The sequence below is a fragment of the Phoca vitulina genome, unplaced genomic scaffold (assembly GCF_004348235.1).
Source record: "Phoca vitulina isolate PV1807 unplaced genomic scaffold, GSC_HSeal_1.0 scaffold13, whole genome shotgun sequence".
In the NCBI taxonomy this organism is placed as follows: domain Eukaryota; kingdom Metazoa; phylum Chordata; class Mammalia; order Carnivora; family Phocidae; genus Phoca; species Phoca vitulina.
The window spans coordinates 18,003,138-18,029,791 of record NW_022589716.1 but is presented as its reverse complement, the minus strand read 5'-3'; the positions used below and the strand labels follow the sequence as shown (position 1 = coordinate 18,029,791).

At 42.0% G+C, this 26,654-nt stretch overlaps 1 protein-coding gene across 1 annotated transcript in view; it reads left to right on the top strand.

Annotated features, from left to right (window-relative positions):
- The first annotated feature begins 4,035 nt into the window (after window positions 1–4,035).
- FHIT (fragile histidine triad diadenosine triphosphatase) overlaps window positions 4,036–26,654 on the top strand; it is a 1,435,811-nt gene continuing 1,413,192 nt past the window's right edge. The window contains exons 1-2 of the mRNA XM_032411650.1: window positions 4,036–4,156; window positions 8,308–8,416. The gene's annotated coding sequence lies outside the window, so the exon portion shown is untranslated. The remainder of the gene's footprint in view (window positions 4,157–8,307; window positions 8,417–26,654) is intronic.

The window sequence follows — 26,654 nt, the reverse complement described above, 5'->3', positions numbered from 1 at the left end:
AATGAATATCCCCAAGTTCTGGATTATGACCTGTAACATACAGCTGAGATGAATTATTCAGGGAGTTGATCTCTTTGATCTCGAATGCCTTTCTAGTTTTGAAATTCTATTTCCATGGTAAAGATTTTCCTGGAGGTCCTGTGTGCTTGAAGAGGGTGCTATTGGGAATATTTGACTTAAGTAGAAGACCAGTAGACCATTTACGTGACCACTGGTCTTTCCACACATCAGGATAGTCTCAAGCTTTGTGATAATGGGAGGTTTTTGCAGGGTCGCTTTTGTCTCTTTACTTCATGGCTTACCTGAATGTAATGAGTAGTACAATGTGTCAGGCCCTTCTAGTACTTGCACTATTTGCTTTGTATTTATTGCGTATCTAAAACTGAGTAAGACATAAACAAAGTTCTTGCCTTCATGAAGCTTACATTTTATTTGGAGGAGACAGATGATAAATAGAAAGACAAACAAATGGTGACTAACTTCAAGTAAAGATACTTGCTCTGAAGAACTGCATTATATAATGGCACAACCCATAGAGGTCTAGCACAAAACTCTCTTCTAGGTCTGAAGACCACAGTCTGTGCACTTTTAATGATAATTTCTTAAAGATCTGAAGCCCTTTATTTGTGTTTCTTCAATATCATGAAATGAATAACATATTGTCTTCAGCAATATTTCTTTGAATTCCCTCTTCTCTTTTTCTTGATGTCCTTCCTCCCTTCTCTACTAAACCCCAGTCCCACTGGAGCCTCTCCTGAGGTCTCCAAAGAGTTCCCAGTGTGAGAGGCTTTTGTTGTGTAGATTTTGTTTTGTTTGTGTGTGTTATCGAGAATTTAGAAAGTACTATCTATCTTAATTTTTCACATGATGAAGTATACAAGGTGGTAGATTGCTTTTTTGTTTGGTTTGGTTTTGGTATGTGTTTAAGTTTGGAATTATTCTTATTCTGCTAGTCTCAGCAATGAGCTTATGGTGACCCAAAGCTACCTGGAGCAGATACTCTTGGCACCCTGCCAGTACCCCTATTCCCTCACCATTTCAGGATACCGGCCTGACTTCCAATGGCAGCACCTGTATCTCTGGCTTTCTCTGGACACTGAGGCAACTCTGCCCGCTCAGACAGCATGCCTAGAGAGCCAGGGACTTAAGTGCCTTGGAAAACGGCCCCACGTACTGACTGACGGGAGTTAGTATTTAAACAACCTAGTTCTTTTGTCCCTTTGGTGGGATAGCTTAGTCTATGGCACATGTTCTACATTGTTTTCTAGAGTTCCCCAGGAGGATTAAGCTCAATCACCCCTTGTAGTAACATGCTTTTTTGTCTGTCTTCCCTTCCCTATTTCACTTTCCTATTCTACTGGTGTTTCCTGATATTACTGACTTGCACTTGAATACCTGTCTCAGGATATACTCCTGGGAGGACTCAAAGATACCATCTCCTGGTGATTATTAATCAAGTTGCGGATCAGACAGTCATCCTGCACTGATTGTCTTGGCACTTGGACATCCTGGGTCCAAGGCAAGTGCCATGTGTTCATGCTTCTTATGTATGTATCTATGTATTTCTGAAGGTCATAGCTGACCTTAAGCACAGCAAACAGCATCACCCACAGTTCACGTAATACATATATGTTCACACTAGGCTGCCTAACAATGGTTTAATAATCATTAGATACCACTGTTTAGATCCTGAATATATTCATGACATTTGCCTTTTGATTGCTAAGTAGGAGATGTAATGATTATAGGTTGATACTGTCTCAGGAGAAGAGTCTAGTTGTTGAGCTTTCCATTTTCATATGGTTCAATGATTCCTTCCACATTTAGTCTGGCTGCTGACACACGTGTTGAAATCTCTCATGCCACTCAGCTGAGAAAAGCTGGTACCACTGAGCTGAGTCTGTGCTCATAAAAGCTAGAAAGAACTGTTGTGTTATAGGAAACAACCCCAAATTGACAGTTAGGCTAGGAGGGTTTTAATTTCTATGCACAAAATTAGTCTGTATACAAATTGATCACATTTCTGTTTCATCGTGATTGTTTTCAATTTCACCTAGTTATTCACAAGTATCCTTTGTGGCCATGGTGTCTGTGTGATGACCTGTAAATTGACCATAATCCACAGTGACATTCTCTGAGAGCCAAGCTTCCTAGGACATCAGTATTTCACATCAGGACATTTTGTAGGACACCTCGCTACTCTCCATGGGGTTCAAACATCAGAAAGGATGAGAGATCTAAGATTTGGTGTAATCACCTGCATGTAATGAAGCAGGCCAAAGAAAAAAGTGATGCGGAAAAAAAAAGGGAAATTGGGATGCCTGGGTGGCTCAGTCAGTTGAGCGTCTGACTCTTGATTTTGGCTCAGGTCATGATCTCAAGGTTGTAAGATCAGCTCTGCGTCAGGCTCTGTGCTGGGCATGGAGCCTGCTAAAAATTCTCCCTCTCTCCTGCTTGCTCTCACTCTCTCTAAAAAAAAAAAAAGATTTTTCTCCTTCTCCCCACTTGCTTTCTCTTAAAAATGGGGGGGGGGCACCTGGGTGGCTCAGTCGTTAAGCATCTGCCTTCGGCTCAGGTCATGATCCCAGGGTTCTGGGATGGAGCCCCGCATCAGGCTCCCTGCTCAGCGGAGGCCTGCTTCTCCCTCTCTCACTCCCCCTGCTTGTGTTCCTCCTCTATCTCTCTCTGTCAAATAAATAAATAAAATCTTTAAAAAAAAAAAAAGAAAGAAAAGAAAAAGGTAAATGGTGTCAGGATAAGTAGGGAAATATCTCAGTGTTTGTCCAAGTGTAATTGCTCTTTGTTTCTCCTTAAATGTAAAAGATGACTGGCATATATATCTTCTTCCTTAGAACTAGGTTTGGTAGGAAAGAGAAGGGAAGCAGGCAATCCTGAGGGGAGGTTGCTATAAGAAGCATGGTGTGTAGTACCAAGAGTCTGAAGGCCAGGATTCTAGTCCCTGCTTATGAGCTGCATGACCTTGTGCAATTATTTAGCTGCTCTGAAATTTGCAATTGCATTTATTGCAAAATTAAGTTTATTTCTCATACTCCTCTAGACCAGAAACATCTTGAAGTTAGGAACTGCATCTGAATCAGTGATTTATTTCTCCAGCATTCTAGACTATATTGAGAGAAAGATTTTGAATTTGAAAAGGGAGCAAGCACAAGGACCCCATGGTTGTCAGAGATGGATTTAATTGATCTGCACTGAAGAACAGGAGAATAGAAAGTAAAGGCTACTCTAGATTTCATTCAATTAAAGTATATTTACTGAGTGCCTACTATATATATACCAAATATACTTCCAGGTGCTAAAAATATTGCAGTAAGCAGAACAAAAATCTTCATCTGCATAGATCTTTCATTCTGGAGGACAAGACGATAAAAAAAGATAGATAAATGAATTTATCTATACAGTGTTTGGTAAGGAAAGTGCTAAGTAGAAAAATAGAACAAAAAAGGAAGAAAGGAAGGGACAAGGGAGTTCGCGGTGCAATTTTAGTTAGGATTCCAGGAAAGGCCGAGTGTAGTCGTAAAGTGGATCAAGTAAAGGTCTGCGAGCCCGTGTTATGAGAGAAATATAAAGAAAAGAAGGCTTAAGGATTCAAACACGATCCAGAGTGAGTAGAGGAAGTGAAAGAAAATCCAACCTGTGAGGAGGAGTGGGGCGTGGCGGGGGTGGGTGGGAAGTTAAACACGTTTAGGAGGAAATAAGGAGGAAAAAAGGCGGCATAGCCTGAAGACTCTTATTTCTTTTGCCATTTGGAAAAAAAGAAAGATTGTGAAGTTTATGACAAAAATCCCTTTCGAGGGGATTGTCACCTCAGCGTCTCTCCGGAGAGAAACAATGTTTCTCACCCCTGAATCAGAGTTATTGTCACTATAGCTTCTGATTGGCCCGTTGTAGGCGCATACTTTATGCCTATTGGCCCTCACTTCTGTCCTCAGGCCAGCGGCCATCTTAGATTCCGCCCCCTCCGCGGCGCCATCTGGGAATTGTAGTACCCTCTCCGTTCCGTCCCGTCGCGGGACTTTTGCCCTCCTGTTCCCGGGTCCCTCAGGCGGCCACCCCAGTGGGCACACGCCCAGGTGCCGCTCCTGCCCCGCGCTCCCTCCCTCTGCCTTTCACTTCCCAGCTGCCAAGATCTTGGAAGGTAGGGGCAGGGGGCAAGCCCCAGTCGAAGAGTGTTTCTGGGGTGCGGGTCTTGGTTTCCACGCGCGTCTGGTCCATACACCCGCAGTCCAGTGGGGCGGGGTCTGGCTCGCAGAGCTCCTGGGGTGGTGGTGGTGGTGTGTCTGCCCCAAGGACCCTCCTACCCCCGAACGTACAGGACCCGTTCTGACCACCAGCCCTAACCCTAACCCGCCCCTCATCTGCTGCATGAGGGGGTAAACTGAGGCATGGGACCACGCCAGCGGTTCCAGGGACGCCCCAGCAACCAGACCTGGTGGTGTAGTTGGCACTGGCCGCTTTTGCAGGGTTTGCCAGTGTCACAGGCAAGTAGCAGGAATCGCTGCCCCAAAAGAACTGTATTAAACACCCAGCTCTGGGTTCCCCAAAGGGAGGGGGCTGAACATGTGCCCGAGAAAGGAGCCAAGTAGGTAGAAGGAAGGCAGTATTTTGGGAGGGAATCTTACATTTGATGTTTAAAAACATTTTAAAAAGCAGTGAATTCTTTATTGTGGGGTAACTCAATGAGTCCAAGCTCGTTTGGCATTTTATGGATTAATGTAGTTTGTATATAAAAATATGTGGGGATTTTAAAAGTATATCCGTGTGGGGCCGGGGGGAGGGGGGTGGAGAGGGGAGGCTGGTTAGTGGAACCGGAGTAGGAGGCGCCTCTCTAGGATCAAATTCTCCATCTGGTGTATGACCTTGGACCAGCCACTCAGTGTTTTATCTTGGAAAAAAGAGCTTAAAGATCTCTGCCCAAGTGGCCCAAGGATGCTGGCTGGAGCGGAAAGCTAAATGTCTTGTTTGTGAAAGTCTGCCACTTGCAAACTTACTGCTTTATTATTCCGGATCTCTCAAGAAATGTGCTAGGGACCAGCAGAAAATGATTCCGGTAGCTGTTGTAGAAAGGCTCTCACCTGTGCTGGGCCTGGGACTAAGAGCGGCCCCTAGTCGCACCTGTTAAGCCGGGTGTGCCTGGACACTCCCTCTGCGGCTCCATTTTACCGCTGGCGGCCTGCGTAGCGGAGGCGTCTGGGAGTTGGAGTCCCGCTGCCTGTTTCCCGGAGGGTTGGGACTCCATCTCCCAGCGTGCCATTTGGTGCGGCGAGGTGTCTCCTGGGAGATGAAGTCTCACTTCAGCCGTTTTGTGGATCGGCCCTTTGACTCAGAACTACAACTTCCATGTGGCCGTGCGTTCTTGGCTGCCAGCTTCTATGTCCACCCGCTGTGAGCGGGGACTAGAGAGATGTTTAGGAAAGCGTCTTTTGTTGTTGGGGAGTGGAGAGATACGTCTAGTAGAGATGTCTTTTATTATTGTTTTCGTTGTCATTGATTGTATATGCTGTTACAAGTATTAGAGGAGTATTGTATACGCTTATCCAAGTATTAAGGAATATGCATGCTTTCAAACACAGCTGACACTCGTTTACAGAATGTTCACATTACTTCTTTTCATAACACCGTACCTCCCATCTGTGGTTGAGGAAAAACCTTGAGAAGATGATTTGTCCTCGGTCACACACCTAGTAATAAAATGTAATATATGTGTATTTATTAATATATATTACAGTTAGTTATTATAATTTAATTTAATCCTCTCAAAAGCTATATGAGAGAACCATTTTATATGCTTTTCACATATTAGAAAACTAAGTTAAGCAACTAAAGCAACTTGTCCAAATTAACTCAGGGAACAGAAGTACTCAGATAGTAACGTAGTCTGTTTAACAGTCTCTGCTTAAAAAAAGACCCCGCCTGGAGCGCCTGGGTGGCTCAGTCAGGAGCTTCTGCTTTGGCTCAGGTCATGATTCCAGGGTCCTGGGATCGAGCCCAGCATCAGGCTCTCTGCTCAGTGGGGAGCCTGCTTCTCCTCCAACTCTCCCTGCTTGTGCTCTCTGTCACTCTGTCAAATTAAAAAAAAAAAAAAAAAAAAAAAAAAGACCCCACCTAACAGAGCAAGAGGGAGTCCGACGTTTCTGAGTACAGAATTTGGAATCTTTCCATCATACCATGTTTCCTCTGTAGTCAGACTAAATGTTAGAGCAGCAAAAATCTTTGAGATCATTTAAATTTAAGACAAAGATCTTGGAACAGTTCCTGGCATATAGTAAAGGTTCCACAAATGTTGGCTATATATAGCTTTATAATACCTTTATTTTAGAGATGAGGAAACTGGCCCAGGTGGTAAAGCCATTTGCCCAAGGTCACACAGTTGGTTTGTGTCAGAGATGAGACTAGACCCAAGTGTCTTATTTCCAAGTCCAGGGTTATTTTCATTCTACCAGCAGTCAGCTAGAAGGAGCACCAGATGTGAAGCTGTTTAGATAATGGTTTCTCTTCTAATTTGTTCTTTGTAGGCCAGGCCAGGACCAATTGTTGTAAAGTCTCTTCTTATTGGTAAGGTTGTAATGTTTCATTAATTCAACAAAAGTTTTTTTTTTAAGATTTTATTTATTTGAGAGAGAGAGAGAGAGACAGAGAGAGGGTGAGGGGCAGAGGGAGAAGCAGGCTCTCCACTGAGCAGGGATCCCGATGTGGGGGCTTGATCCTAGGACTACAGGATCATGACCTGAGCCGAAGGCAGACGCTCAACCAATAGCCACCCAGGTGCCCCTCAACCAAAGTTTTTTGAGCATCTTTGTATGCTCATCTGACTTCAGGTGCAGGGGCCACATGGATTAAAGTAGCTAATGGGTTAGGGCTAGAAGGACCTTAAAAACCATCTAATCTAACTGCTTCATTTTATAAATGAGGAGAGGGATCCATGATCTTCATCTCATGCCCTTTCTGCAAGGAGACAGGTTTCTGGAGGCCTCGTGGTAATGTTTGTGACCTTTCAGGCTCATGATTTCTTGGACTTGGTGTTCTCATCCTATCCTTATCTCTGTAAATGTTTGCTGGAATTCTTTAGGAAATGTTTCTGTACTCCTCTCTTTATTTGTATATACGTGTGACTTCAGTATGCTCCCTTTCTATTTTGGGAATGTCTTGTTTTGGCTCCCAGTGCTTTTTTCTCTTTTGTTCTTTCAGACCCTTGAGAACAAAATCTGACACTATGTTTGTATTCATACAAGTTACGGTTTGACCCTCTAATATGGGGTGTCAGAAAGGAACACATGAGTTGTCTGAATTATGTAATACTTCAGTTTTAGAAGACACACTGTCCCTTTCAATTATGTATTCACAGATAATAAAGCAGGTAACTCATCTCCTGATAATAGTTAGAGAATAAACTAACATTTTTATAAATTATTGGCTGAACATTCCTGAAACAGTCACTATGGGCAATGTTCTCCCCATCCCTTCCTGTAGCCCCCTGCCCTGCCCAGCACTTTCCCAGCTAACAGTCAGCTTCCAGCACGTGCTTGACCACTGGTAGCTACTGAAAAAAATATTTGTGAAATTGCATTCATAAGCACCCCTGAGCTCCGTTCCCACATCTTTTTCTTGAATCTCTTTTAAGATAGAAGTGCTTTGAAATATAAGATGTAGCAGGTTGCTTTCCTTTCAATGTCTACATTGCAAAGAAAAATCTCAGCCTTTGAGGTCATCTTCCAAGGGGCTGTTTCTTTGGGAATGTCCATGTCTGTGATTTCTCAGATGAGAAAGTGATCCAAATAGCAAAACATAGCAAAGAAGCCATAGGGAGTGGTAGTCTGGAGGCCTATGATTTAAATCCCAGCCCTGCCCTAAGAGGCAGGTAACTTAGCCCTTGGTTTCTTCTGTAAAATAGGGATAATAAGCATTTCTACCCATAAAGTGAGGATAAAGATTAAATAAGATAGTGTTTTTAAAACCTTGAGTGTGTTGTCAGGTACTCAGTAGCTTGTACTCAACAGATGAGTAGTAGCTCTTATTTTTGTTATTAAACAGTATATGAAAATATATCGTGGTTATTCACCATTTAAACTTGAGGCAGGTATCTGCTTCATAAAAGGATTTGCCATTTGGTTTCTTAGAATAGCAAGGTTGGCCATCCCATTTAAAGTATGAAGTTAACCACAACTTTGATAATCGATCTTGTCCGCTCAGTCATACTCTGTGTGGGTAGAGCGATATTGAAGCTTTTGACTTTATGTTGCCTTCTGAGAGGTCCCTGATCTATGGTTCCATCTCTTTATTGAATCTCAGATTGAAAAGTGGCCTGCCCCTGTTGGTGGGGTCTTCTGTCTACTTCTGGAAAGGACTGGGCCTATTCCAGGTGTCTCACGGTTAAAGTGAAACAGTCATCACCCTGTTGGTGAGTAACCACAGGGCAATGGACATGTGGGCATGGCAGTGTGTCTCTCTAAGGCTGACAACTGACAACTGTAACAGCCATGAGGTTACTGATAAGGAGGTGAGTGAGAGAAGAGAGGTGGTGTAGGGGACAGGGAAGGAAAAATGGGAAAGAGTAAAGAGCAGATGCACAAAGGGAACAGCCTTTGCTGTTCAGTAGCCTAAGCATGTACTTATTCAGCACGTTTATCAGTAACCTAAGCATGTACTTACTCAGCACATTTATCCTGCTCCTAGCTCTGTGCCAGGCACTGCACTGTTATGCGCTGCAGATACAGCAGTGAATGTGGCTGAAATGAGTTGGTCGTGGTGGTGGGTGGTGGTCAGTTTTAGGCCGGAAGAGCTTAGAGGAAGGAAGGAAAGCAGGAAGGCAGAAAGGAGGGAAGGGAGGGAGGAAGACAGGAAAGGAAGAGGCGGGTATTGGGATTCGATGAGTGGAAAGAAAATCTCTATGTCTGGAGTATAAAAATCACCGGACTGGGGGGACATGGGGGGTATCAGGCTGCATAGGCAGGCACCAGAGATATTACGCGAAGTCCAGTTACCTGTATTGTAAAAGCATTCTGGACTTCATTCCAAGGGCATTTGGGAAACCATTTAACAGTCTTAACTGGGGAAATGAAATGATAGGATTTGTTTTTTAAAAGTGTGGATGCAGTAAAGATGATGAATTTGTGAGAGAGAATTGTCCAGGTAGGCCTGTGTTTTTTAACTTTAATGTGAATATGACTCTCCTGCTGATCTTAAGCTGTGGGTTCTGATTCCGTACATCTGGAATGGGCCAGAGGTTCAGGATTTCTAAGAGGCTGATGCTGCTGGTCTGTGGACTGTACTTTGAGGAGCCAGTACTGAGGAGACTCTTGAGTGGTCTAGATGAGAGATGGTAGTGGTTAAGAGAATGGACTCCAGAGAGTCACAGACCTGGATTCTAGTCTTGCTTCTATCAGTCACTTGCAGTGTGACTCTGCAGAAGGTGTCCTAGTCTCACGGAGCCTCAGCCTCAGTTTCCTTATTATCTGTGAAATGGAAGTAATAATTCCTCTTGCAGAGCAGTGTTTTAAGTTTCCAGTGAGGCAACCCATAGAGCGTGCTTAACACAGTAACTGGCACTCAAGACACAGTAGCTTTGAATTTACTCTTATTGTTGTTAATAAGTCCAACTTAATGCACCCTGCTCCATGTTACCTTTTTTTTTTAATCATATTTTGAATATTAGACGGAATAGATCACCTTTTTTTTTTTTGGCAAGGGAGAGAGGGAAGAGGGGAAGAAGGAGAGGGAGAATCTTAATCAGGCTCCATGCCCAGTGCGGAGCCTGATGCAGGGCTCGATCTCACAACCCTGAGATCATGACCTGAGTCGAAATCAAGAGTCAGTCGCTTAACTGACTGAGCCACCCAGGCACCCCTGGAATAGATCACTTTTAATTGTACCATTTTTGTTTTTATCTCGGATGTGAAGTGCCAAACTTCTTCAGTCCTTGGTAAAAACTTGAGTATTATGGGCAACTAGATATATTTCTCCCGTGTAATCGAGACTGTCTAAATTTGATGGAAAAAAACCCTGGGATCCTTAAAGTACCATCTTATATCTGATTACGATGGGAATTTGAGGCACTTTGCCTCCTCATGTAAATTTATTTAAGTCCAATTATAGTGCCTCCTTCTTTACATAATTTTAATCTCTTTGGATTGCTTTTCAACCAGTGGTTCTCAACCCTCGCTGCAAGGTCAAGTCACCGGGGGCTGGTCCCATCCAGAGATATTGAATCAGAGTGTGAAGGGGAGGTAGGCATTGGTATTTTCCTTTTTAAGTTTCCCAGGTGATTCTGAAGTGCATTTAGGAATGAAAACAACTGATTCTAACAGCAGAACATCATGAAATGAATCAGGTACAATCTAACAGGTGAAAGTCCTTTGCGGGGGGAGAAGTATCTAGAAAGTAGCATTTTGAAGGCTTTGGGCGTGAAAGAGATGATAAGCCTTGTCACAAAGCTTTCCTGGAATTTGATGAACTAACTATAGGTTGTGTCCTGGGTTTTCTTTGAAGTGAAATCCATGCCCCACTCTCTCCCCCAGTGCCCTTGTATCTCTAGGAGTGCTCACTTGAGTCAGGATTCTCAGTTTTGTTTCAGGCTGTGTTTCTCTGCCTGATATTTAGTTTGTTTTATTCCTCATAGCTGAAAAAAATATTATTAACTTATTAAAACTACGTTCAAAAGAAAGAAACTGAGTTAGATGCTTTCATGAGCTGTGGCTGCATTACTGTAAAGGTTTAAACTATTGTTCAGATAAACTACAACCCATTTTAACCAGTAACATTCTTTAAATTTTTATTTAAAAAAAAATTTTTTTTTTAATTAAGTAGGTTCCACGCCCAGCATGGGGCTTAACCAGTAACATTTGTACATTCTAATTCAGTAGCCTGAAATGAATGCTTTCAGAGAGGCTGCCTATTATAAAGATTAGTTTCGTTTTTAATTTTTTTAAAAGATTTTATTTATTTATTTGACAGAGCGAGAGCACAAGCAGGGGGAGCAGCAGAGAGAGGGAGAAGCAGGATCCCCGCTGAGCAGGGGGAGCCCATTTAATTTTTTATAGGTACCCTCACCCTCCATTTCATGGCAGAATAATTAGGCTAATTTGGTTAAATGTCTTTAATTTGCTGGATTATCCATAATATATGGGGACCCTTTCCTTTTAAAAGTTTCTTTTTCCTTATAGAAAATATATGTCCTTAGGTTTGTTTGTATCTGAATATTTATATTTAAAACCTTATATTCAACATCCAGGAGCATTCTTGGCTTGAATTTCTATTACCTGCACTATAATTTCATTTTTCAGCCTTTCCTGAGCTTTTTTACTCACTAGGAGGTCATTTCACAATGTAGTTGTTTTATTTTTCTACTGTGTTGACTTAATAAAGAGAAAAGGAGAATGGGAAAAGCTGTTTTTGTTGGAGGGTTTAAAATACAGTTAAAAAATTACATATTTTACGGATATTTTGTACATAGGCCAAGGTTTTCTTTTAATGATATATAAGTAGGAATAGAAAAGAAAAATGAGAAACTGGCTAAGAGGTTTGCAAAAGGCCCACGTTGATGGTATTCTGGAACTTAAAGACTCTTTCTGAGTCTATTTATGTGTTTATTAGTGTTCCTTGTTATGGATTTACCTCTTTTTATTAACAATCAGATTTCCATTAAAATTCAGTGTATTTTGCAGTTTCTCAGACTCAAAGCTATTGGAGCTAAAACCATCATAGATAATGTGGAAGTATCAGTACTCCCTCATGAGGTTTAATGCATGCATATTTTAGTTGGACACAGTTTGGAGGACAGTATGGTCTGCAGTCATTTAATCACTGAAGTGTGTGGTATATGGTAAGAACAAAATTTTCATTTTCTGCAAGACTTAAAGTCTTCTTACCATGTCTTCATTTTTGGAAAAAAACAAACACCCCTCCTGCCCCCCAAACCCAGAACTCAATGCTGTCTTAAGTCTCCGCATTAAAGCAGGACGGTACCTGCTTGGTTGTGCCAGGAGACATTTAAATGATACCTAGAAGCAGGCGATTGTGTCTGTGCTTGGAGCCCAGAGGACAGGCAGAGGAGGGGGGCTGGAACCTGCTGGAGTAAGGTGGTTTCTCTCAACCCTGGAGCCCGGGAATTCCTGTTCAGGTTCTCCCGGGAATGAAGCTGGTGGATGGAGAGGTAGTGATCCTAAGGAGGGCAGGGAAAAGCAACCGAGAGGTGGAAAGACATGCAGAGCCTATGAAGAGGTATAACAACAAAAAAAGATGGTTGGGTGGAGGGGGATGGAACGTTTTTTGTTTTTACAAATACGTCTGTGAATGGTGCCCTCCAGAGTTGTGCTGTGAACAGCTTGCGTTGTCCCTACAAAGAGAGGCCGCCTTGATCAATGGGGGGTCCTGGAACCTTCAGAAGAGGGGAAGTGATCCTGGGGTACCAAAACAACAGGTGGGCCCTGCACTTTGAAATCACAGTTGCTGGGATCTGCTGACTGAGCAGGTAAGGGCAAGGCCCGGAAGCCTCGGCAGCCAGTGGCCACAGAGAAATCTGCAGCTGAGGCCGTCTCTTGGCCCCTTGGGGCAGGGCAGAAAGCTTCTTCTAAGCTACGGCTTCCTCTAGGCTCTGAACTTCCGAGGGGCAACCGGCCAACGCTTCCCTGGCCTAGAGGAATTAGCTGTGTTTGGCTTCCTAGCACAGATGAAACAGCTGAGTCCAACTCCTGTGGGTTGGGGACTGGCTGGAACTATATGCAAAGGTCCTGGTGAGGCCAGAAGCTTCTGCATGTCTTACAAGCTCCCAGGTGATGCAAATGCTGCTGGTCCGTGGGCCACACTTGGAAAGCAAGGCTCTAGTTCTTTATGGCTCCTACTCTGTTGCCATTCTCTTTTAATGTCATGAATAAATAGCATTGTTTAGGGTTCACAAATACATGTGTCACTCTGTTACAAGGTGAGGGTGATCTTGGGCAAGTTGTTTTGCTTTGCAGAATTTTATTTTCTTCTCCAGAATGGATATAGTAGTACATACCTCGTAGGTAGGTATGAAGAAAATGGGATGATCTATATAAAATATTAGCACAGCACCTCTCATATAGTAATTTCTTAGTAAATGTTAGCTTTTATTTTTATTATTGTTATTATATTTTGTGCTTTTATTATTATTATTATTTTTAAAGATTTTATTTATTTGAGAGAGAGAGAATGAGAGAGAGAGAGAGCACAAGAAGGGGTAGGGTAAGAGGGAGAAGCAGATTCCCCACTGAGCAGGGAGCCCTATGCGGGACTCGATCCCCGGACTCCAAGATCATGACCTGAGCCGAAGGCAGTCGCTTAACTAACTGAGCCACCCAGGCGCCCTCATTTTTATTATTTTTGAGCTCAGAGATCGAGATCTATAAACGAAGGCATGTGCCTTTACCAGTTACCAGATGTGGGACCATGGGTAGGTTTCTTGACTAAGTCTGTTTCTTCACCTTTAAATTGGGGGTTACAGTGGTAGCTGACTATGGATGCTGTGAGGGTTGAATAGGCTGTATGTATAAAGCCCTTGGCATGTATTTGTTACTCTCACGATTATAATACTAATCACTGGATTTGAGGGGTCTGCACAGCAGCTTCTGGTACTTGGGGTTGGCCAGGTTTCTGTGACACTCTCTTGGTGGGGTAGGAGCTGCCCACACCAGTGGCAGGTTAAGTGGAGAGTGGGCCCAGGATTTGGAAGTAGGTAATACCTGGAAGTTAAGGTAAGCAGGCAGGTGGAATGTGGGATGACAGCCTGGTAACAGGTCCAATAGCAAATCCTAGTCGATGCTGATGCTTGCTCTGACCATGGATCTCACTGGGCTCCTGCCTGGATAATCTCTGACCTGCCTCGAGTCCCAGTTTCTGTACCTAATCTCCAACTATATTCTTGGCAGTTCTTATTGCGTGTGAGTCATTCCCTTGCTCATCATTAACATATTCACTCGGGAAGCATTTACTGAGGCCTGTTGTATGTCAGGCACTGTGCTAACTGTGGTTCTACCGCGGTGAACAGGCAGGCACAGTCCCTGCCCTCAGGAGTCCAGTGGAGGAGATGGACAATATTCAGGCAAACAAATGCACATGTAAGATGCCAAGTACTAGGAGGGAAGAGTTGAAGGTACTGTGATACTAAAAGGGGGTGGGTAACCTATTAAGAAAGGGTAGCCAGAGAGGAGGAGCTGATGTTTGAGCTGAGACCTAAGTAAAGGACGAGTGGGAGGCAGCCCTATGAAGAGCCGGTGAAGTGGTATTCCACGCAGAAGGAACAGCCTGTACCGGGGCCTTACTTGGGGAGAGAGCTTGACATGCTCAAAGGGATGAAAGAAGGCCTCTGGTAGACCATAGAGATTGAAGAGGGCCTGGCACTGGGTGAGGTTGGCCTGGCTGCGTAGGGGCTGGCGATCAAAGTATGGAGCCTGGATTGTGTTGTCTGGGTGATGGCTCTGTCCCTGAATCTCAGTACTGTGGTCGGAGGTGTGCTCTTTGCTGTCCAGACCTTCCTTCTGTTGACCTGCTGCTCTGAGCACCTGCTTCCCGACTTCTTTTTCCTTCCATCTTGTCAAAACATCAGTTATGGTCCTGGCTGATGCCTCCCTAATGCCTGCCATCTCCATAGGCTTCTCTTTTTCCTGTTTACTCACTCTCTGGACACTAGGTTCCATGTGTAGAACTCAGTCCCTTTTCATTTCAGGGTGTTTGCTATACCCACTTCTGCCTCTGATGGGCTATCACGCCCATCTCCCTCCTGAACTGATCCCTCTGCCATGTGGCAATGAAAATCAAGAACAGAGCCCTTGCCCTAGGGGTGCAGAGGAACAGAACAAAAAAGAACAGGAAGGAAGAAGAGCAGTTTGGGGTCTGTCGATGGGTGGAAGAAGAGATAACAATTTTTATAGGTTGGTAGGCAGCTTGAAGAAAGTTTGTTGAATTCACCTAGTCTTGTCCCTTGTATTTACAAATTTGGAGACCTGGTTCTAGAGAGGGGAAGTGACTTGCTCTGGGTCACAGATGCAGTCAGTAGCAGAATGATGACCTTTTTTCTTAGTCCTCTGTAGGTTAGTTCCTGTGTCTTTAGCTTCCTTAACTTCTACTTTTTTACAGCTTTTATTTAACCTCTGATTTTTGATCAGTGCCCTCCTCCCTCCGGACTATAAGCTCTATGAAGGCAGGGGTGGTGGCTATTTTGCTGATGCCACCTCCCCAGCACCTGGTCCCTAACTTAGAATTTGATGTTGAACTTTGCAATGTGCCTCCTACTTCTGGGCTCTGCTCCATTAGTTCTCTGGTTAGCCGAGTCTTGGTTGCATAGAAGCCTAGGTAAGTGAGATCTACTGAAGTCCCGGACCTCGGCTCCTCTTACCGTTCCTTGGATTGTACAGCCTCCCATTTCCTCCCCTTACTGGAGAGAGTGCCTTGTTTACTGTGTTCATATTGTCTATTTTCCCTCTTTAGAAGTTTGCTTCCTGAGGGCATGGACTTGTTGGTACTGGTTCCCTGCTCTGTCTCTGTGCATAAAGCAACGCATGGCCTATGGTGGACAGGATGGTATGTCTCATCATTACCGTCAAGATCTGGAAGTCTGGGTTGCCTTGAAGACTGCTACTCCATGTAGATGGCCATTTATGCTGTACAGATAATGCTGGGAGTCAAGAAGTGGCTCATAGGAAGAGAGTAGGGAGAAAAGCCTACCCTCTGGCTCTGAGGACTGACTCTTGTCTGCTTGTCATTAGCTGTATAATCTTGAGCAAAGCACTCAACCTCTCTGCATCTCGCTTTTCTGTAAAATGAAGATGGTAATACTACTTAGCTCTTGGTTGTGAGGATCAAGTGAGAGGGTTGAGGTGAAGCGTGCCCCTGCACAGCTCCTGACGTGCAGTCAGCACTCAATAAATATTACCTTCATTAAACCGGGAAGGTGGCTCTGTCTACTCTTGCTGACTGGTTGTTACACATGGGTGCCAGTGTTCACTTTGAAGATCAGAGCTACATCTTTCCCATAGTGCTGTGTTATTTGGTGGACTGTCATATTCTCTTTGGTCATCAAATAAATGTAGGGGCCATCAGTTCTGGCCATAGAAAGTTTGCTGAAAATGTTGATGAACAACAACCCAGGGTTCAGCACAAAAAAATAAATGCTGGTTGATGTTCAAGACAGAGGAATATAAATCAGAAAACAAACACATCCACTGTATTGTAATATTTAAATGCCTTCTCATAAACACTTAAGATTCTCATTAGTCCAACATCAGAAAAATGATAAATATTAATATTTGTCATCAAAGGAAAGCTTAGAAATCAAAGCAGAGTAAACAACCGTTGTATTTGAAGGATTACATAATACTGAATGAATTTTAATTCGACACCTCCAAAACTCTATTTTTTAAAAAAATTTCTCCATGGGACAGTTTAATTATTTTTATCCATCACAAACCTAGGAAAGGTATGGATTTAGTAGGAAAAGATTCAGGGGACTTGCTCATTCCAATCATGTTCTCAAAGACTTGGGCTGTTTTGTGTCTTGTGTCTACAACAGAGACCCACGTGTCCTGGAGCCACTCTCCTTCTCTCATCTCTTCCAGATCTCCAGATCTCCAGTTTGCCTTCAGGAGACTCATCCTGGAAATTGGCTCTTGGTAGATCGTGAAAGGGCGCTGGGAGCTTCCTGTCTTGGCTGTGGATTCCTTCCCCAGTCCTCTCTCCTCTTCCCAGTTCTGAATGTGCCAGAAGCATGTGCAGTAGTCCCCAGAGTCAGCAGGGAACAGTGGGAGAGACAACAGGCTGGTGCCATCACTGTGAGGCAGTCAGGCTTTCCCTTGCTGCTTTCCCAGTGTCTGATATGGCTGAGTCAGTGTGAGACGGCCTTATCCTGTCACCACAAGGATACGGTACAGGGAGTCAGGAGCCCTGGGTTTTCGTTCTGGCTCTCATTGCCTTATCCACTCTTGTCCTCTCTCTGGGCCTCCCTTTCCACATCTGTAGAGTGAGGGGCTTGGTTGGATCTGATAATTCTGAAGTCCTATGCCTCTCCAACATCTTAACCCCAGTGGAGAGCTTTGGGAATCTGCTAAGCCCTTCCTTGTTCCCTCTGCAGAGGGGCAGTGGCTTGGAGTGGCTGGTGTTGGGGCCAGACAAAGCTGTATCTCGCCTTAGCTAATTTACTTTAGTTCTTAGTTTCTTACCCATTATTGGGAATAGTACAAGGTTGTCAGAACCACGACAGATGATGTTTGGAAATCCATTACTGTGTTGTTATTATTATTGTTATGTTATTATTGTTATATATTATGTTTATACCTGGACTCAGGACTTTTCTGTCTCTTTGTGCCTCAGTGTTCTCATCTAAAAAATGGGAGTGATAAGACCATACCTCATTGGTTAATTGTGAGAATAAGATAATACATGAAAATATGTAGGACACTTCCTGGTATACAGTAAGTACCATATACATATTAATGATGATTTTAGCTCTCATTTTTACTATTAGTCGCAACACCTAGAATAGCGTAGTGCTTTTTGTAAAGAATAAGATAGGACAAGGAAAATGGGAGTAGTTACCTTCTCTAATACACATGCTGAAGCAGATTTTCAGTGGTCTAAAAGATCCACCATTTTCTCTAAGCATATCATTTAACCTAGGGAACATTAAATAAATGATGTCAAATCTGTATGTCAGAGTCAAGTATCTGTATCCAACATGGGTCCTTAAAATAGGATCCTGGAGCCTCTTCAGAATCTAATGTTCCATATATACAAAGGCAATGAAAATAGTAACTGGAGAGGATATCTGCACCTCCCATGTGTTCATAGCAACATTATTTACAGTAGCCAAGATATAGAAACAACATAGGTGTCCGTTGATGGGTGAGTGGTTAAAGAAGTTGTGGTATATATTTACACAATGGAGTATTATTCAGCCATAAAAAATGAGAATGGATGGACCTCATTGAGGGCATAATGCTAGGTGAAATAAGTCAGACAGAGACAGACAAATACTATTTGATCTCACTTACTTGTGAAATCTAAAGACAAAAACAAAACCAAAAACCCCACGCTAAACTCATAGAATAAGATCAGGTCTGTGGTTACCAGAGGCTGGGGGCGAAGGGAGCGGGGGAAGGAATTGGAAGAAAGTGGTCAAAAGGTACAAGCTTCCAATTACTTACAAGACAACTAAGTCCTAGGGCCGACACGTACAACATGATGACTGGAGCCAATACTGCTGAGTGCTACACAGGGAAGTTGTTAAGAGACTAGATCCTAAGAGTTCTCATCACAAGGAGAATTTTTTCTTTTCTCTTTATTGTGTGTATATGACAGGATGGTTGTTAACTAAATCTGTTATGGTGATCATTTCACAATATATGTAAATCCAGCCATCATGCTGTGTACCTTAAGCTTATACAATGATGTATGTCAGTTATTTCTCAATAAAACTGGAAAAGAGACAAATCTCCAGTGGGAAAATGGGGAGAACAGAAGATAACTAAAATGGTTGAATGCAGATACCTCTGGGGATGACAGCTGGGGAATAGGAAAAATGAGGCAAGAGATTTGTTTTTGTTTTTTTTTTTTCCTAAAAGCTATGTATTGCCATTTGATTTGAACAGTTATATACTTTACCTTATAATAAATAAAAAATATTTTATTAAAAGTAAAAAAAAAGAAATCTAATGTTCCAGGTCCATGAGCTATCTCCACATATAGGTTGAAACCAAGTTAGAAGAGAGCTTACTTTTTATCAGATTATTGTGGGTCGGGAATGAAACTAAGACCTTTGTGTGGATTCTCTCATTTCATCTTTAGGGGAATTCTTTGAGGTAGATACCCTTACTATCTCTGTTTACATATGAGAAAACTGAAACTCAGGGAGGTTAAGTAAGTGCGTAAGGACACCCACCTGGCAAGTAGTAGGGCTGGGAATGCGGACCCAGGTCATGTGATTCAGGAGCTTGAGCTCTGCTAGCTGCTGTCCTCAGATGGTAGAAAGGTCAGACCTGCATGATAGCTATGATTTCTGTATAATGAAGTCTAATGGATCAAGACAAGGATGTAAATGACTTGCTTTTTATCAATGACACAGCAAATCAACATTCATTTTTATTGTTTTCAAGATCATTCCATTTCATGTAAGGGAATGAATTTCAATATAGAATAGACTTATTTAAGGAAGCATCAATATTTTTCTCAAATTGGCAGCATCGAAACTGTATTTATGGGATTAAAGAAAACACACTGCATTTATATAATGCAAGTTCACTTGGAAACCTAACATTTCTTTATCTTTTTTCTGTATCTTGGCTTGCTGCTGTTGGCATCAGTCTATTTTTAAAGTACAAATATAAATTGTTTCTTGTTAACTCCATTGGATCTGCAGGCAGATACTAGACTAAGTTGGCATTGATGAGGCCAACATCTTGGTCAGAGGCATTATTCTATGAAAAGGGGGTATTTTAAAAAAAACTTCTTACCAACTGCATAAGAAAATAAATTTATTTTAGAAGATTTAAAAAGAAGAAATGCTCAAAAAATAAAATTATATTGCCATCCCACCTCTTCATGATAGTACTATCTATATTTCAGTGGGTACTCTTCCCATCCTTTTTTTATTGCATGTGTATATTTGTTTGTCCTGTTAGTTTTCTAAATTGGGATGATACTTCACATATAGCTTTGTTACCTGTTTTTCACTCATCAGTGTATTGTGTACGTGTTCCCACGCGATTGATGACTGCAAAGTACTCCACTGATGGAACCTGCGATTATTTTTCATCCTATTCCAGTTGTTTAGCATTGGGCTTTTCCCACCTTGATTTCTGATGTATGTTATGGAAGAATATTTGCAGGGATGCATCATGATATCCCTGATTCTTTTCTTAGGATACACTCTCAGAAGTGGAAATGCTGGGTTATATTGTAAGTGGTAGGAGTAGCTCCCTTGTCTTTCCACAGTTCACTGCAAGTGATGCTGCCTGTGCACCTAGACTCCCCACTCACAGCTTCTCCCGGGTTCTGTTTCCCAAGAACGTCAGAGAGTCCTGTGGAGCCAGAAGCTGGTGGGGTAATTAAAGTCAGTCTTCAGGCTGGACTTGGCGATCAAAATAAACATGTTGGACTACCAGGCCCAGCCTTCACATGGCCTTTATTAGTTAGTATGTTACCTTGTCAGCTCAGAATGCTTCCAGCTGCAAGTAACAGAAAACGTGACTCACAGTGGCTCAAAAAAACAGAGGATCATTTCTTCCCCAGAAGAAGAGACCTAGATGTATGGGGAGTCGGGTGGGGGGTTGGGGGGGGGGGAGGCTGGCCGTGGCTCTAGTTCAGCAGCTCAGAGATGTCAAGGATGTATCTACAGTGTTCTTGGCTTTTTCTTACTGGTCACAGGATGACTGCAGCTGAAGCAGACGTCATGTGTGTGTTCAGGGAATCAGGGAGGGGTGAGAGAAGAGAGATGGAAGTGATACATTCTTGATCCTAAGAGTTGTTAGCCTGATTTTAAAAAGTGATGCTTTTTTTTTTTTCTGTTATTGCAGAAGTAATGTATGATCATTGTAGAAAATATATTTCACCCATAATCTTGCCACCAGGAGGTAATCACTGCTCTCGTTTTGGTGTTTATCCTTCTAGTTTAGTTACAAGTGCACAGAAAAGTGAGATTACCCATTGATGGACTGCCTCATACCTGGCCTTTTTCATCAGCATCCATCTTAGTGCCTAGCACCTGGTAGATGCTTTACAAATTTTACTGAAAAAAGTTAATGAATGATTTCAAAGATACACTATGAATATTTTTCTGTATCACCAAGTATTTGTTTTAGAGTATAATTTTTAAGAGCTGCATAACACTCAATTGTTTTAATGTTCCATAATTTCTTTGACTGATTCTCTGTTATTTTACATGTGGGCTTTTTCAAAATTTTAACTATGACAATTCTGTAGTGAACATCCCTGTGTGTGTGTACAAATCTCTCATTATTTCCTTAGATAAATTCCTTTCAGAAGTGGAATCACTAGGTCCAAGGTCCAGTTTTAAAGTCCTTGATGTATATCATCAAACTGCCCTCTTTGTATGCACCATTTTATATTACTGCCCACAATGAGAGTTATTATAACCTTGTTTTATTTTTTTTATTTTCAGTAGACTTAAATTTTTTTTCTGAGTAGGTAATATACTCATCTGGTTCAAGAATCAAAACAATAGGAAAAGATATAAAGTTTTGCTGCCCCTGTGCCCATACCCCTATCTCTGCCCCCATTTCCCTTAGGGTAGTCACTTTGGTTAGTTTCTTTTGAACTTTTTCTGTATTTTTTAATGTACGCAGGAAAATATGCATCTAAATTACTTTTCTTCCTTTTTTATAAAAAAAGTAACATGCAATATACACTCTTCTGTACCTTACTTTATTTGGTTTGACTGCTGTATAATGTTCCATTATGTGAATACTCCATAGTTTTATTTATCTATTCTCCTGTCTGGCCTTATTTGAAACTGGTATCTTTTTAGCTAAACCAGGCCCAAATGAACTGTGATATTCTGGCCCTGCGGCAATACCACTAATAGGAACAGTTAGCTATATCTTAATTTCCTAGCCCTACTGCCTGGCCTGCTGCACATTTTGACTTTGCTTCCCAGGGTGTAGTTGGCAGGGTCTGAAGTATTCTGAATCCAAGGAGGGAGAGAATTGTAAAGGTGGGTTTCTCCTATTTGAAGACCCCCTGCCCTCCCCAACCCCCCCGCCAGCTTGACTTGTGAGATATTTCATGTTCTACTTTGGGTAAAGAATACCCCCTCCATTCTTATCCAAGGGATGGTGGCTCCTATAGGAAATGATGTCCTGTGTACTTTTATTTTATTTTATTTATTTATTTGACAGAGACAGACACAGCAAGAGAGAGAGCACAAGCAGGGGGAGTGGGAGAGGGAGAACCAGGCTTCCCACTGAGCAGGGAGCCTGATGCAGGGCTCAATCCCAGGACCATGGGATCATGACCTGAGCCGAAGGCAGACGCTTAACGACTGAGCCACCCAGGCGCCCCTGTCCTATGTACTTTTTAAGGAATTTCATGACATGGTTCAGGCCCGTTGTGTACTCTTTCAAAAGGCTCTGGGGAAGAATCCTTCCTTGCCTCTTCCAGTTTCTGGTGGCTCCAGGCATTCTTCGGCTGTGGCTCTGTTTCCTTCACGTGGCCTTCTCTGTGTCTTTTCCTCTTCTGTCTCACACTGACATCTCTCTTTGGGGGCCACCAACTGGCCCACCACAGGCTTTGAGTTTAGTGCTCTGATTCCCGAATGTGTGCTCTGCTCTACTCTGTCCTGGGAAGTGCCACAGAAAAAGCCCATTTTCTCTCCCACATGATAAAAGAAAGGGGCTTTCTTGCCCAGTGCTGCCTCTTCATTGTTCTGCACAGTGCCTTGTGCATTGCAGAGGAAGTGCTCAAATGGAATGTCTTCATCAATGAGTGATCCATTGAATATATGAAGGCAGGTTTTTTGTGTTTCTTTTTACTTTTCTCTGGGTTGAATCTCTCTAGGTACTTCAGTTGTACCTTTCGTGAAGTTCAGAACTCTCCACCATTCTCGTTGCCCTTCTGTAGGTACTTTCTAACTTGGCCAGTATTTCTCTTAAAATATGCCTTCCAGAATGAACTCTAGATAGGAGCTAAGCAACAGGATTCTCATGGTTTGCATATGGTATTTTTTTTAAAAGTAGCCCTAGTTGTGAGGATGTGGAGAAAAAGGAATGCTCATGTACTGTTGGTGGGAATGCAAACTGGTGCAGCCACTGTAGAAAACCATATGGAAGATCCTCAAAAAGTTAAAAATAGAATTACCATATAATACAGTAATTCAACTACTGGGTATCTTCCCAAAGAATATAAAAACACTAATTCGAAAAGATATATGCACCGCTATGCTTATTGCAGCATTATATTATGCTAAATTATGGAAGCAACCCAACTGTCTATTGATAGATGAATGGATAAAGAAGATGTGGTGTATATACACAATAGAATATTACTAGGCATAAAACAGAATGAAATCTTGCCATTTGCAACAACATGGGTGGATCTAGAGGATACAGTGCTAAGTGAAGTAAGTCATAGAAGGACAAATGCCATATGTTCTCACTCATATGTGGAATTTAAGAAACAAAACAAGCAAGCAAAGAAAAAAGAGACAAACCAAGAAACAGACTCTTGACTATAGAGAACAAACAGATGGTTACCAGAGGGGCGGTGGATGGGGGGAATGGGTGAAATAGATGAAGGGGATTAAGAGTACACTTATCATGATGAGCACCAAGTAATGTATAGAATTGTTGAATCATTATGTTGTACACCTGAAACTAGTATCAAACAGACAAACAAAATAGCCCTGGCTTGTGTTCATTTTAGAGCAACTGCTAAATTCATTGCTGGCAATTACTAGATAAGGACATAAAACAACAACAACAACAAACTCCCTATACTAGTAGCCCCACTCAGTCATTGAGATTTTTAGGGCCAAATTCAGCCCTTAGTTAAATGCAGTTTTGATTGATTCTGGATTCTGGGGATGCATTTTGAGATTGGAAAGAAAACAGTCCAAACGTCACACTTTGGGGTTTAGTGGAAAGGGCAAGCATACTCATGAATAAATCCAGTTTTCCCTCTCCATTCCAATTTGTTAAACCCATGGAAAAAAGTTGTGTGCTGTAAGAGGGATAAATGATGATCCAAAGCAGTTTTTTGCAAGAACAAGTCAGGATTTTCATGACCAAGTATTAGAGAAGAGAACCTTTTTCTTCTTAATTTTCACCATTGGGGCAGGTCATTGGTACTTTTTTTTTTTTTTTTTTTGTAAATCACATTTACCACTGCTTGTGTTAATTTTCATGTTCTTGTACCCTGAACAAATTTATGCTCTTGGTGTTGTATGTGCTGCAAGTTTCATTGCTGTCAAAACATGTTTTTAAAAATAACCCATGGGTTTTAACCAGTACAGTCAACATCAATTAGATTTTTTTAAAAGTAAAATCTACCTTAGTATTTAGATCGGCAAGAAAATGTGGTTATGATAACTTTTGCCCTTATGTGGCAAGATAGGACTGAGGTATACCAGTGCTTTTAAAAATGTTTCTTTTAATTAATTTTTTTAAACTAGGGGTTAAAACAATGAAAAGATACTAACTCCCAGTGGTGAACTTCACGGCTTCCTGTATTCCTCTATACTTTCTACTGCATCTTGAGGTCTTGGTTTCTTGGAAGGGAAGCATTTTGAAGACAAAGGCCCTCTGCTGGGAACTCTTCCCCCTCACCTCTTACCTGACTACTAATTCTACTTGACACCTTAGCTTAAGTGTCTCTTCCACAGGGAAACTCACTCTGACCCATAAGACTTGGTTAGTTATTTAATAAGCCCCCTCAGTACCTTGTACTTCATCAGTTTCAATCTCTTTGTTAATATTTGTCTTTTACCCCAGACTGCAAACTCTGCAAGGCAAGGGGCTATGTCTCTTTTCAGCACTCTACCTACCTTGGTGTCTGACTCAGAGTAGATACTTAATAAACTTTTGTTGGCTGATTGGTCAGAGGCTGAAGAAGGGGTTATGGGAACAATACTTTTAACAACAGTTGCATTTGTGTGTGTGTGTGTGTGTGTGTGTGTGTGTACATGCACAGCTAATAGCAGTGAGTGCCGTTTTCTTTCTGTCTGTTTTTTGGGGGGGTGTGGGGAAGAGGGGTACCACTAAATCAAATTACTGAAGTGGAAAGAACAGCTGACATTCTGTTTTAAAGTGACCATGTATCTGACCCACTTCTTCTCTAGTAATGTCATCACGATTGTATCTCATTGCTGTGGGTTCTTGGAGGCTGACAGGCGGAACAAGTTGCTTCAGCTCATAGTCCTCATCTGTCATACAGAACAGCTTGCAGATTCTTATTATGTGAATGAAATATGGAGAGAGGGATATTTTTCTTCCTGGGCTCTCAGGGTAATTGAAAGTAACCATATCAGGGCACAAGGGGAAAATGCAGGAAAACAGACAGCTTTTGTGCAGGGCAACCCATTGGCTCTCAGAACTGCAGGAGTAGAGTCTCATCTCTAAGTGCAGAGGCTAGGGAAGTGTTCCCTGTTATGAAAAAGCCTAGGGTTTGAGCAGAACATTCTTTCAGTAAGGAAAATGCCTTGGTTCGTGTTCCCACTCCTCAGCTCCCTGATGAGCTGCCACCGCGGCTGCCTTTGGAGGTACATCCCATGGGACCCAGGGCATGCGCTTTGTATGTTCTTTAGCTAGGGAAGAAAACTGTTTTAGTATTCCAGATCAATAAACTGTAGTAGGAAATTGGAAATGCTATGAAAAATCATTAACCCAAGAAATTCTACTGTTCCCAAGTTTTGCATCAGAAGAAATAAATAACACTTGACTGCTCTTACAGTTTATAGTTTACAAGCTTGGCCCCTGGTGAAACGGAATATCAGATAACACCGTGTCAGTGACACTTTGCCTTCGAAAGGGCCAGTTCTGCAGATGTAAATGGAGCTTTACAGAACAGTTTTAGTTCACAGGAAGCTTTCCACTTCACATTGGTCAACAGTACTAACATGGTGATGGAAAGCAAGGTACAGTTCAGCAGTCATTCAAGTCATGACTTTGTTATATTTTGAGATAGCTTTAAAATCACTTAGTCAAATAAAACTCCAAAGTACTGTAACTGCCAGGTTGCTTTATCTAATTTATGAAACAGAGGCAAAGGAATCAACAGTAACCCTCCATTTACCATTATTAGATTAGCTATTACTGAAACCGCAGAAAGTATATAACCCTTTACTTTGTGTTCACTCGAATTTGGTTATTAAGCTTTGATGGAACTTTCATTTAACCAAATGCCTTTGTTTATGACAATAAACATGTTAAGTCTTTTGTGTTCTGAATTTGATATGACCATTTTAGTACATGCCTCCTGCAAAGGCATGTTAAAGTTGTAGATTCTATTCATTTGTGTAATGTCAAATATTTTCAATTCAATCCAGTTAGGGTCTTGCGTTTCTTCCTAACTTTAAGAAATGCATCTTTTCTCTGGTAGGCCTTCCTTTTTCAAGAATAAACCAGGCATTAACAAACATAGCAGCTCCATAAAAACTGATTTTTCAAAATTAAATAAGCATCTGGTGGGCTGAAAATGTTTTATACCTGATATTTAAAAGATATTTTGACTATTGCCAAAAGGAATCAATTCCTTCACGCTGTCTCCCTTGCGGATGCCGTCATATGCCACTGTGTGGTGCAGAGCTCAGGCTCGGACTTGGATTTGTACCTCAACTCTGCCACTTTACCTGCCTGTGACCTTGGACTTCACCTCTTCCAGAGGTCTGTTATCTCTAATTGCCCTTTCCTCAGTGTGCGATAGAGTTCTTAATAGTACTTATTGTGTTATATATGGGGGAATGCATGTAAAGTCCTCAAATGTGTGATTATTCCTATAACGTGTGTGTGTGTGTGTGTGTGTCTACACTCTACCCATGGGTTGTCACCTTAACTAAAACCCCATACTGATTCAGAACTCGGTTATAATAGTGGGAATGCTGTTATCCTTTCAGGATTTCATGTTCTGGTATCATATATATATATATATATATATATATATATATATATATATATATATAT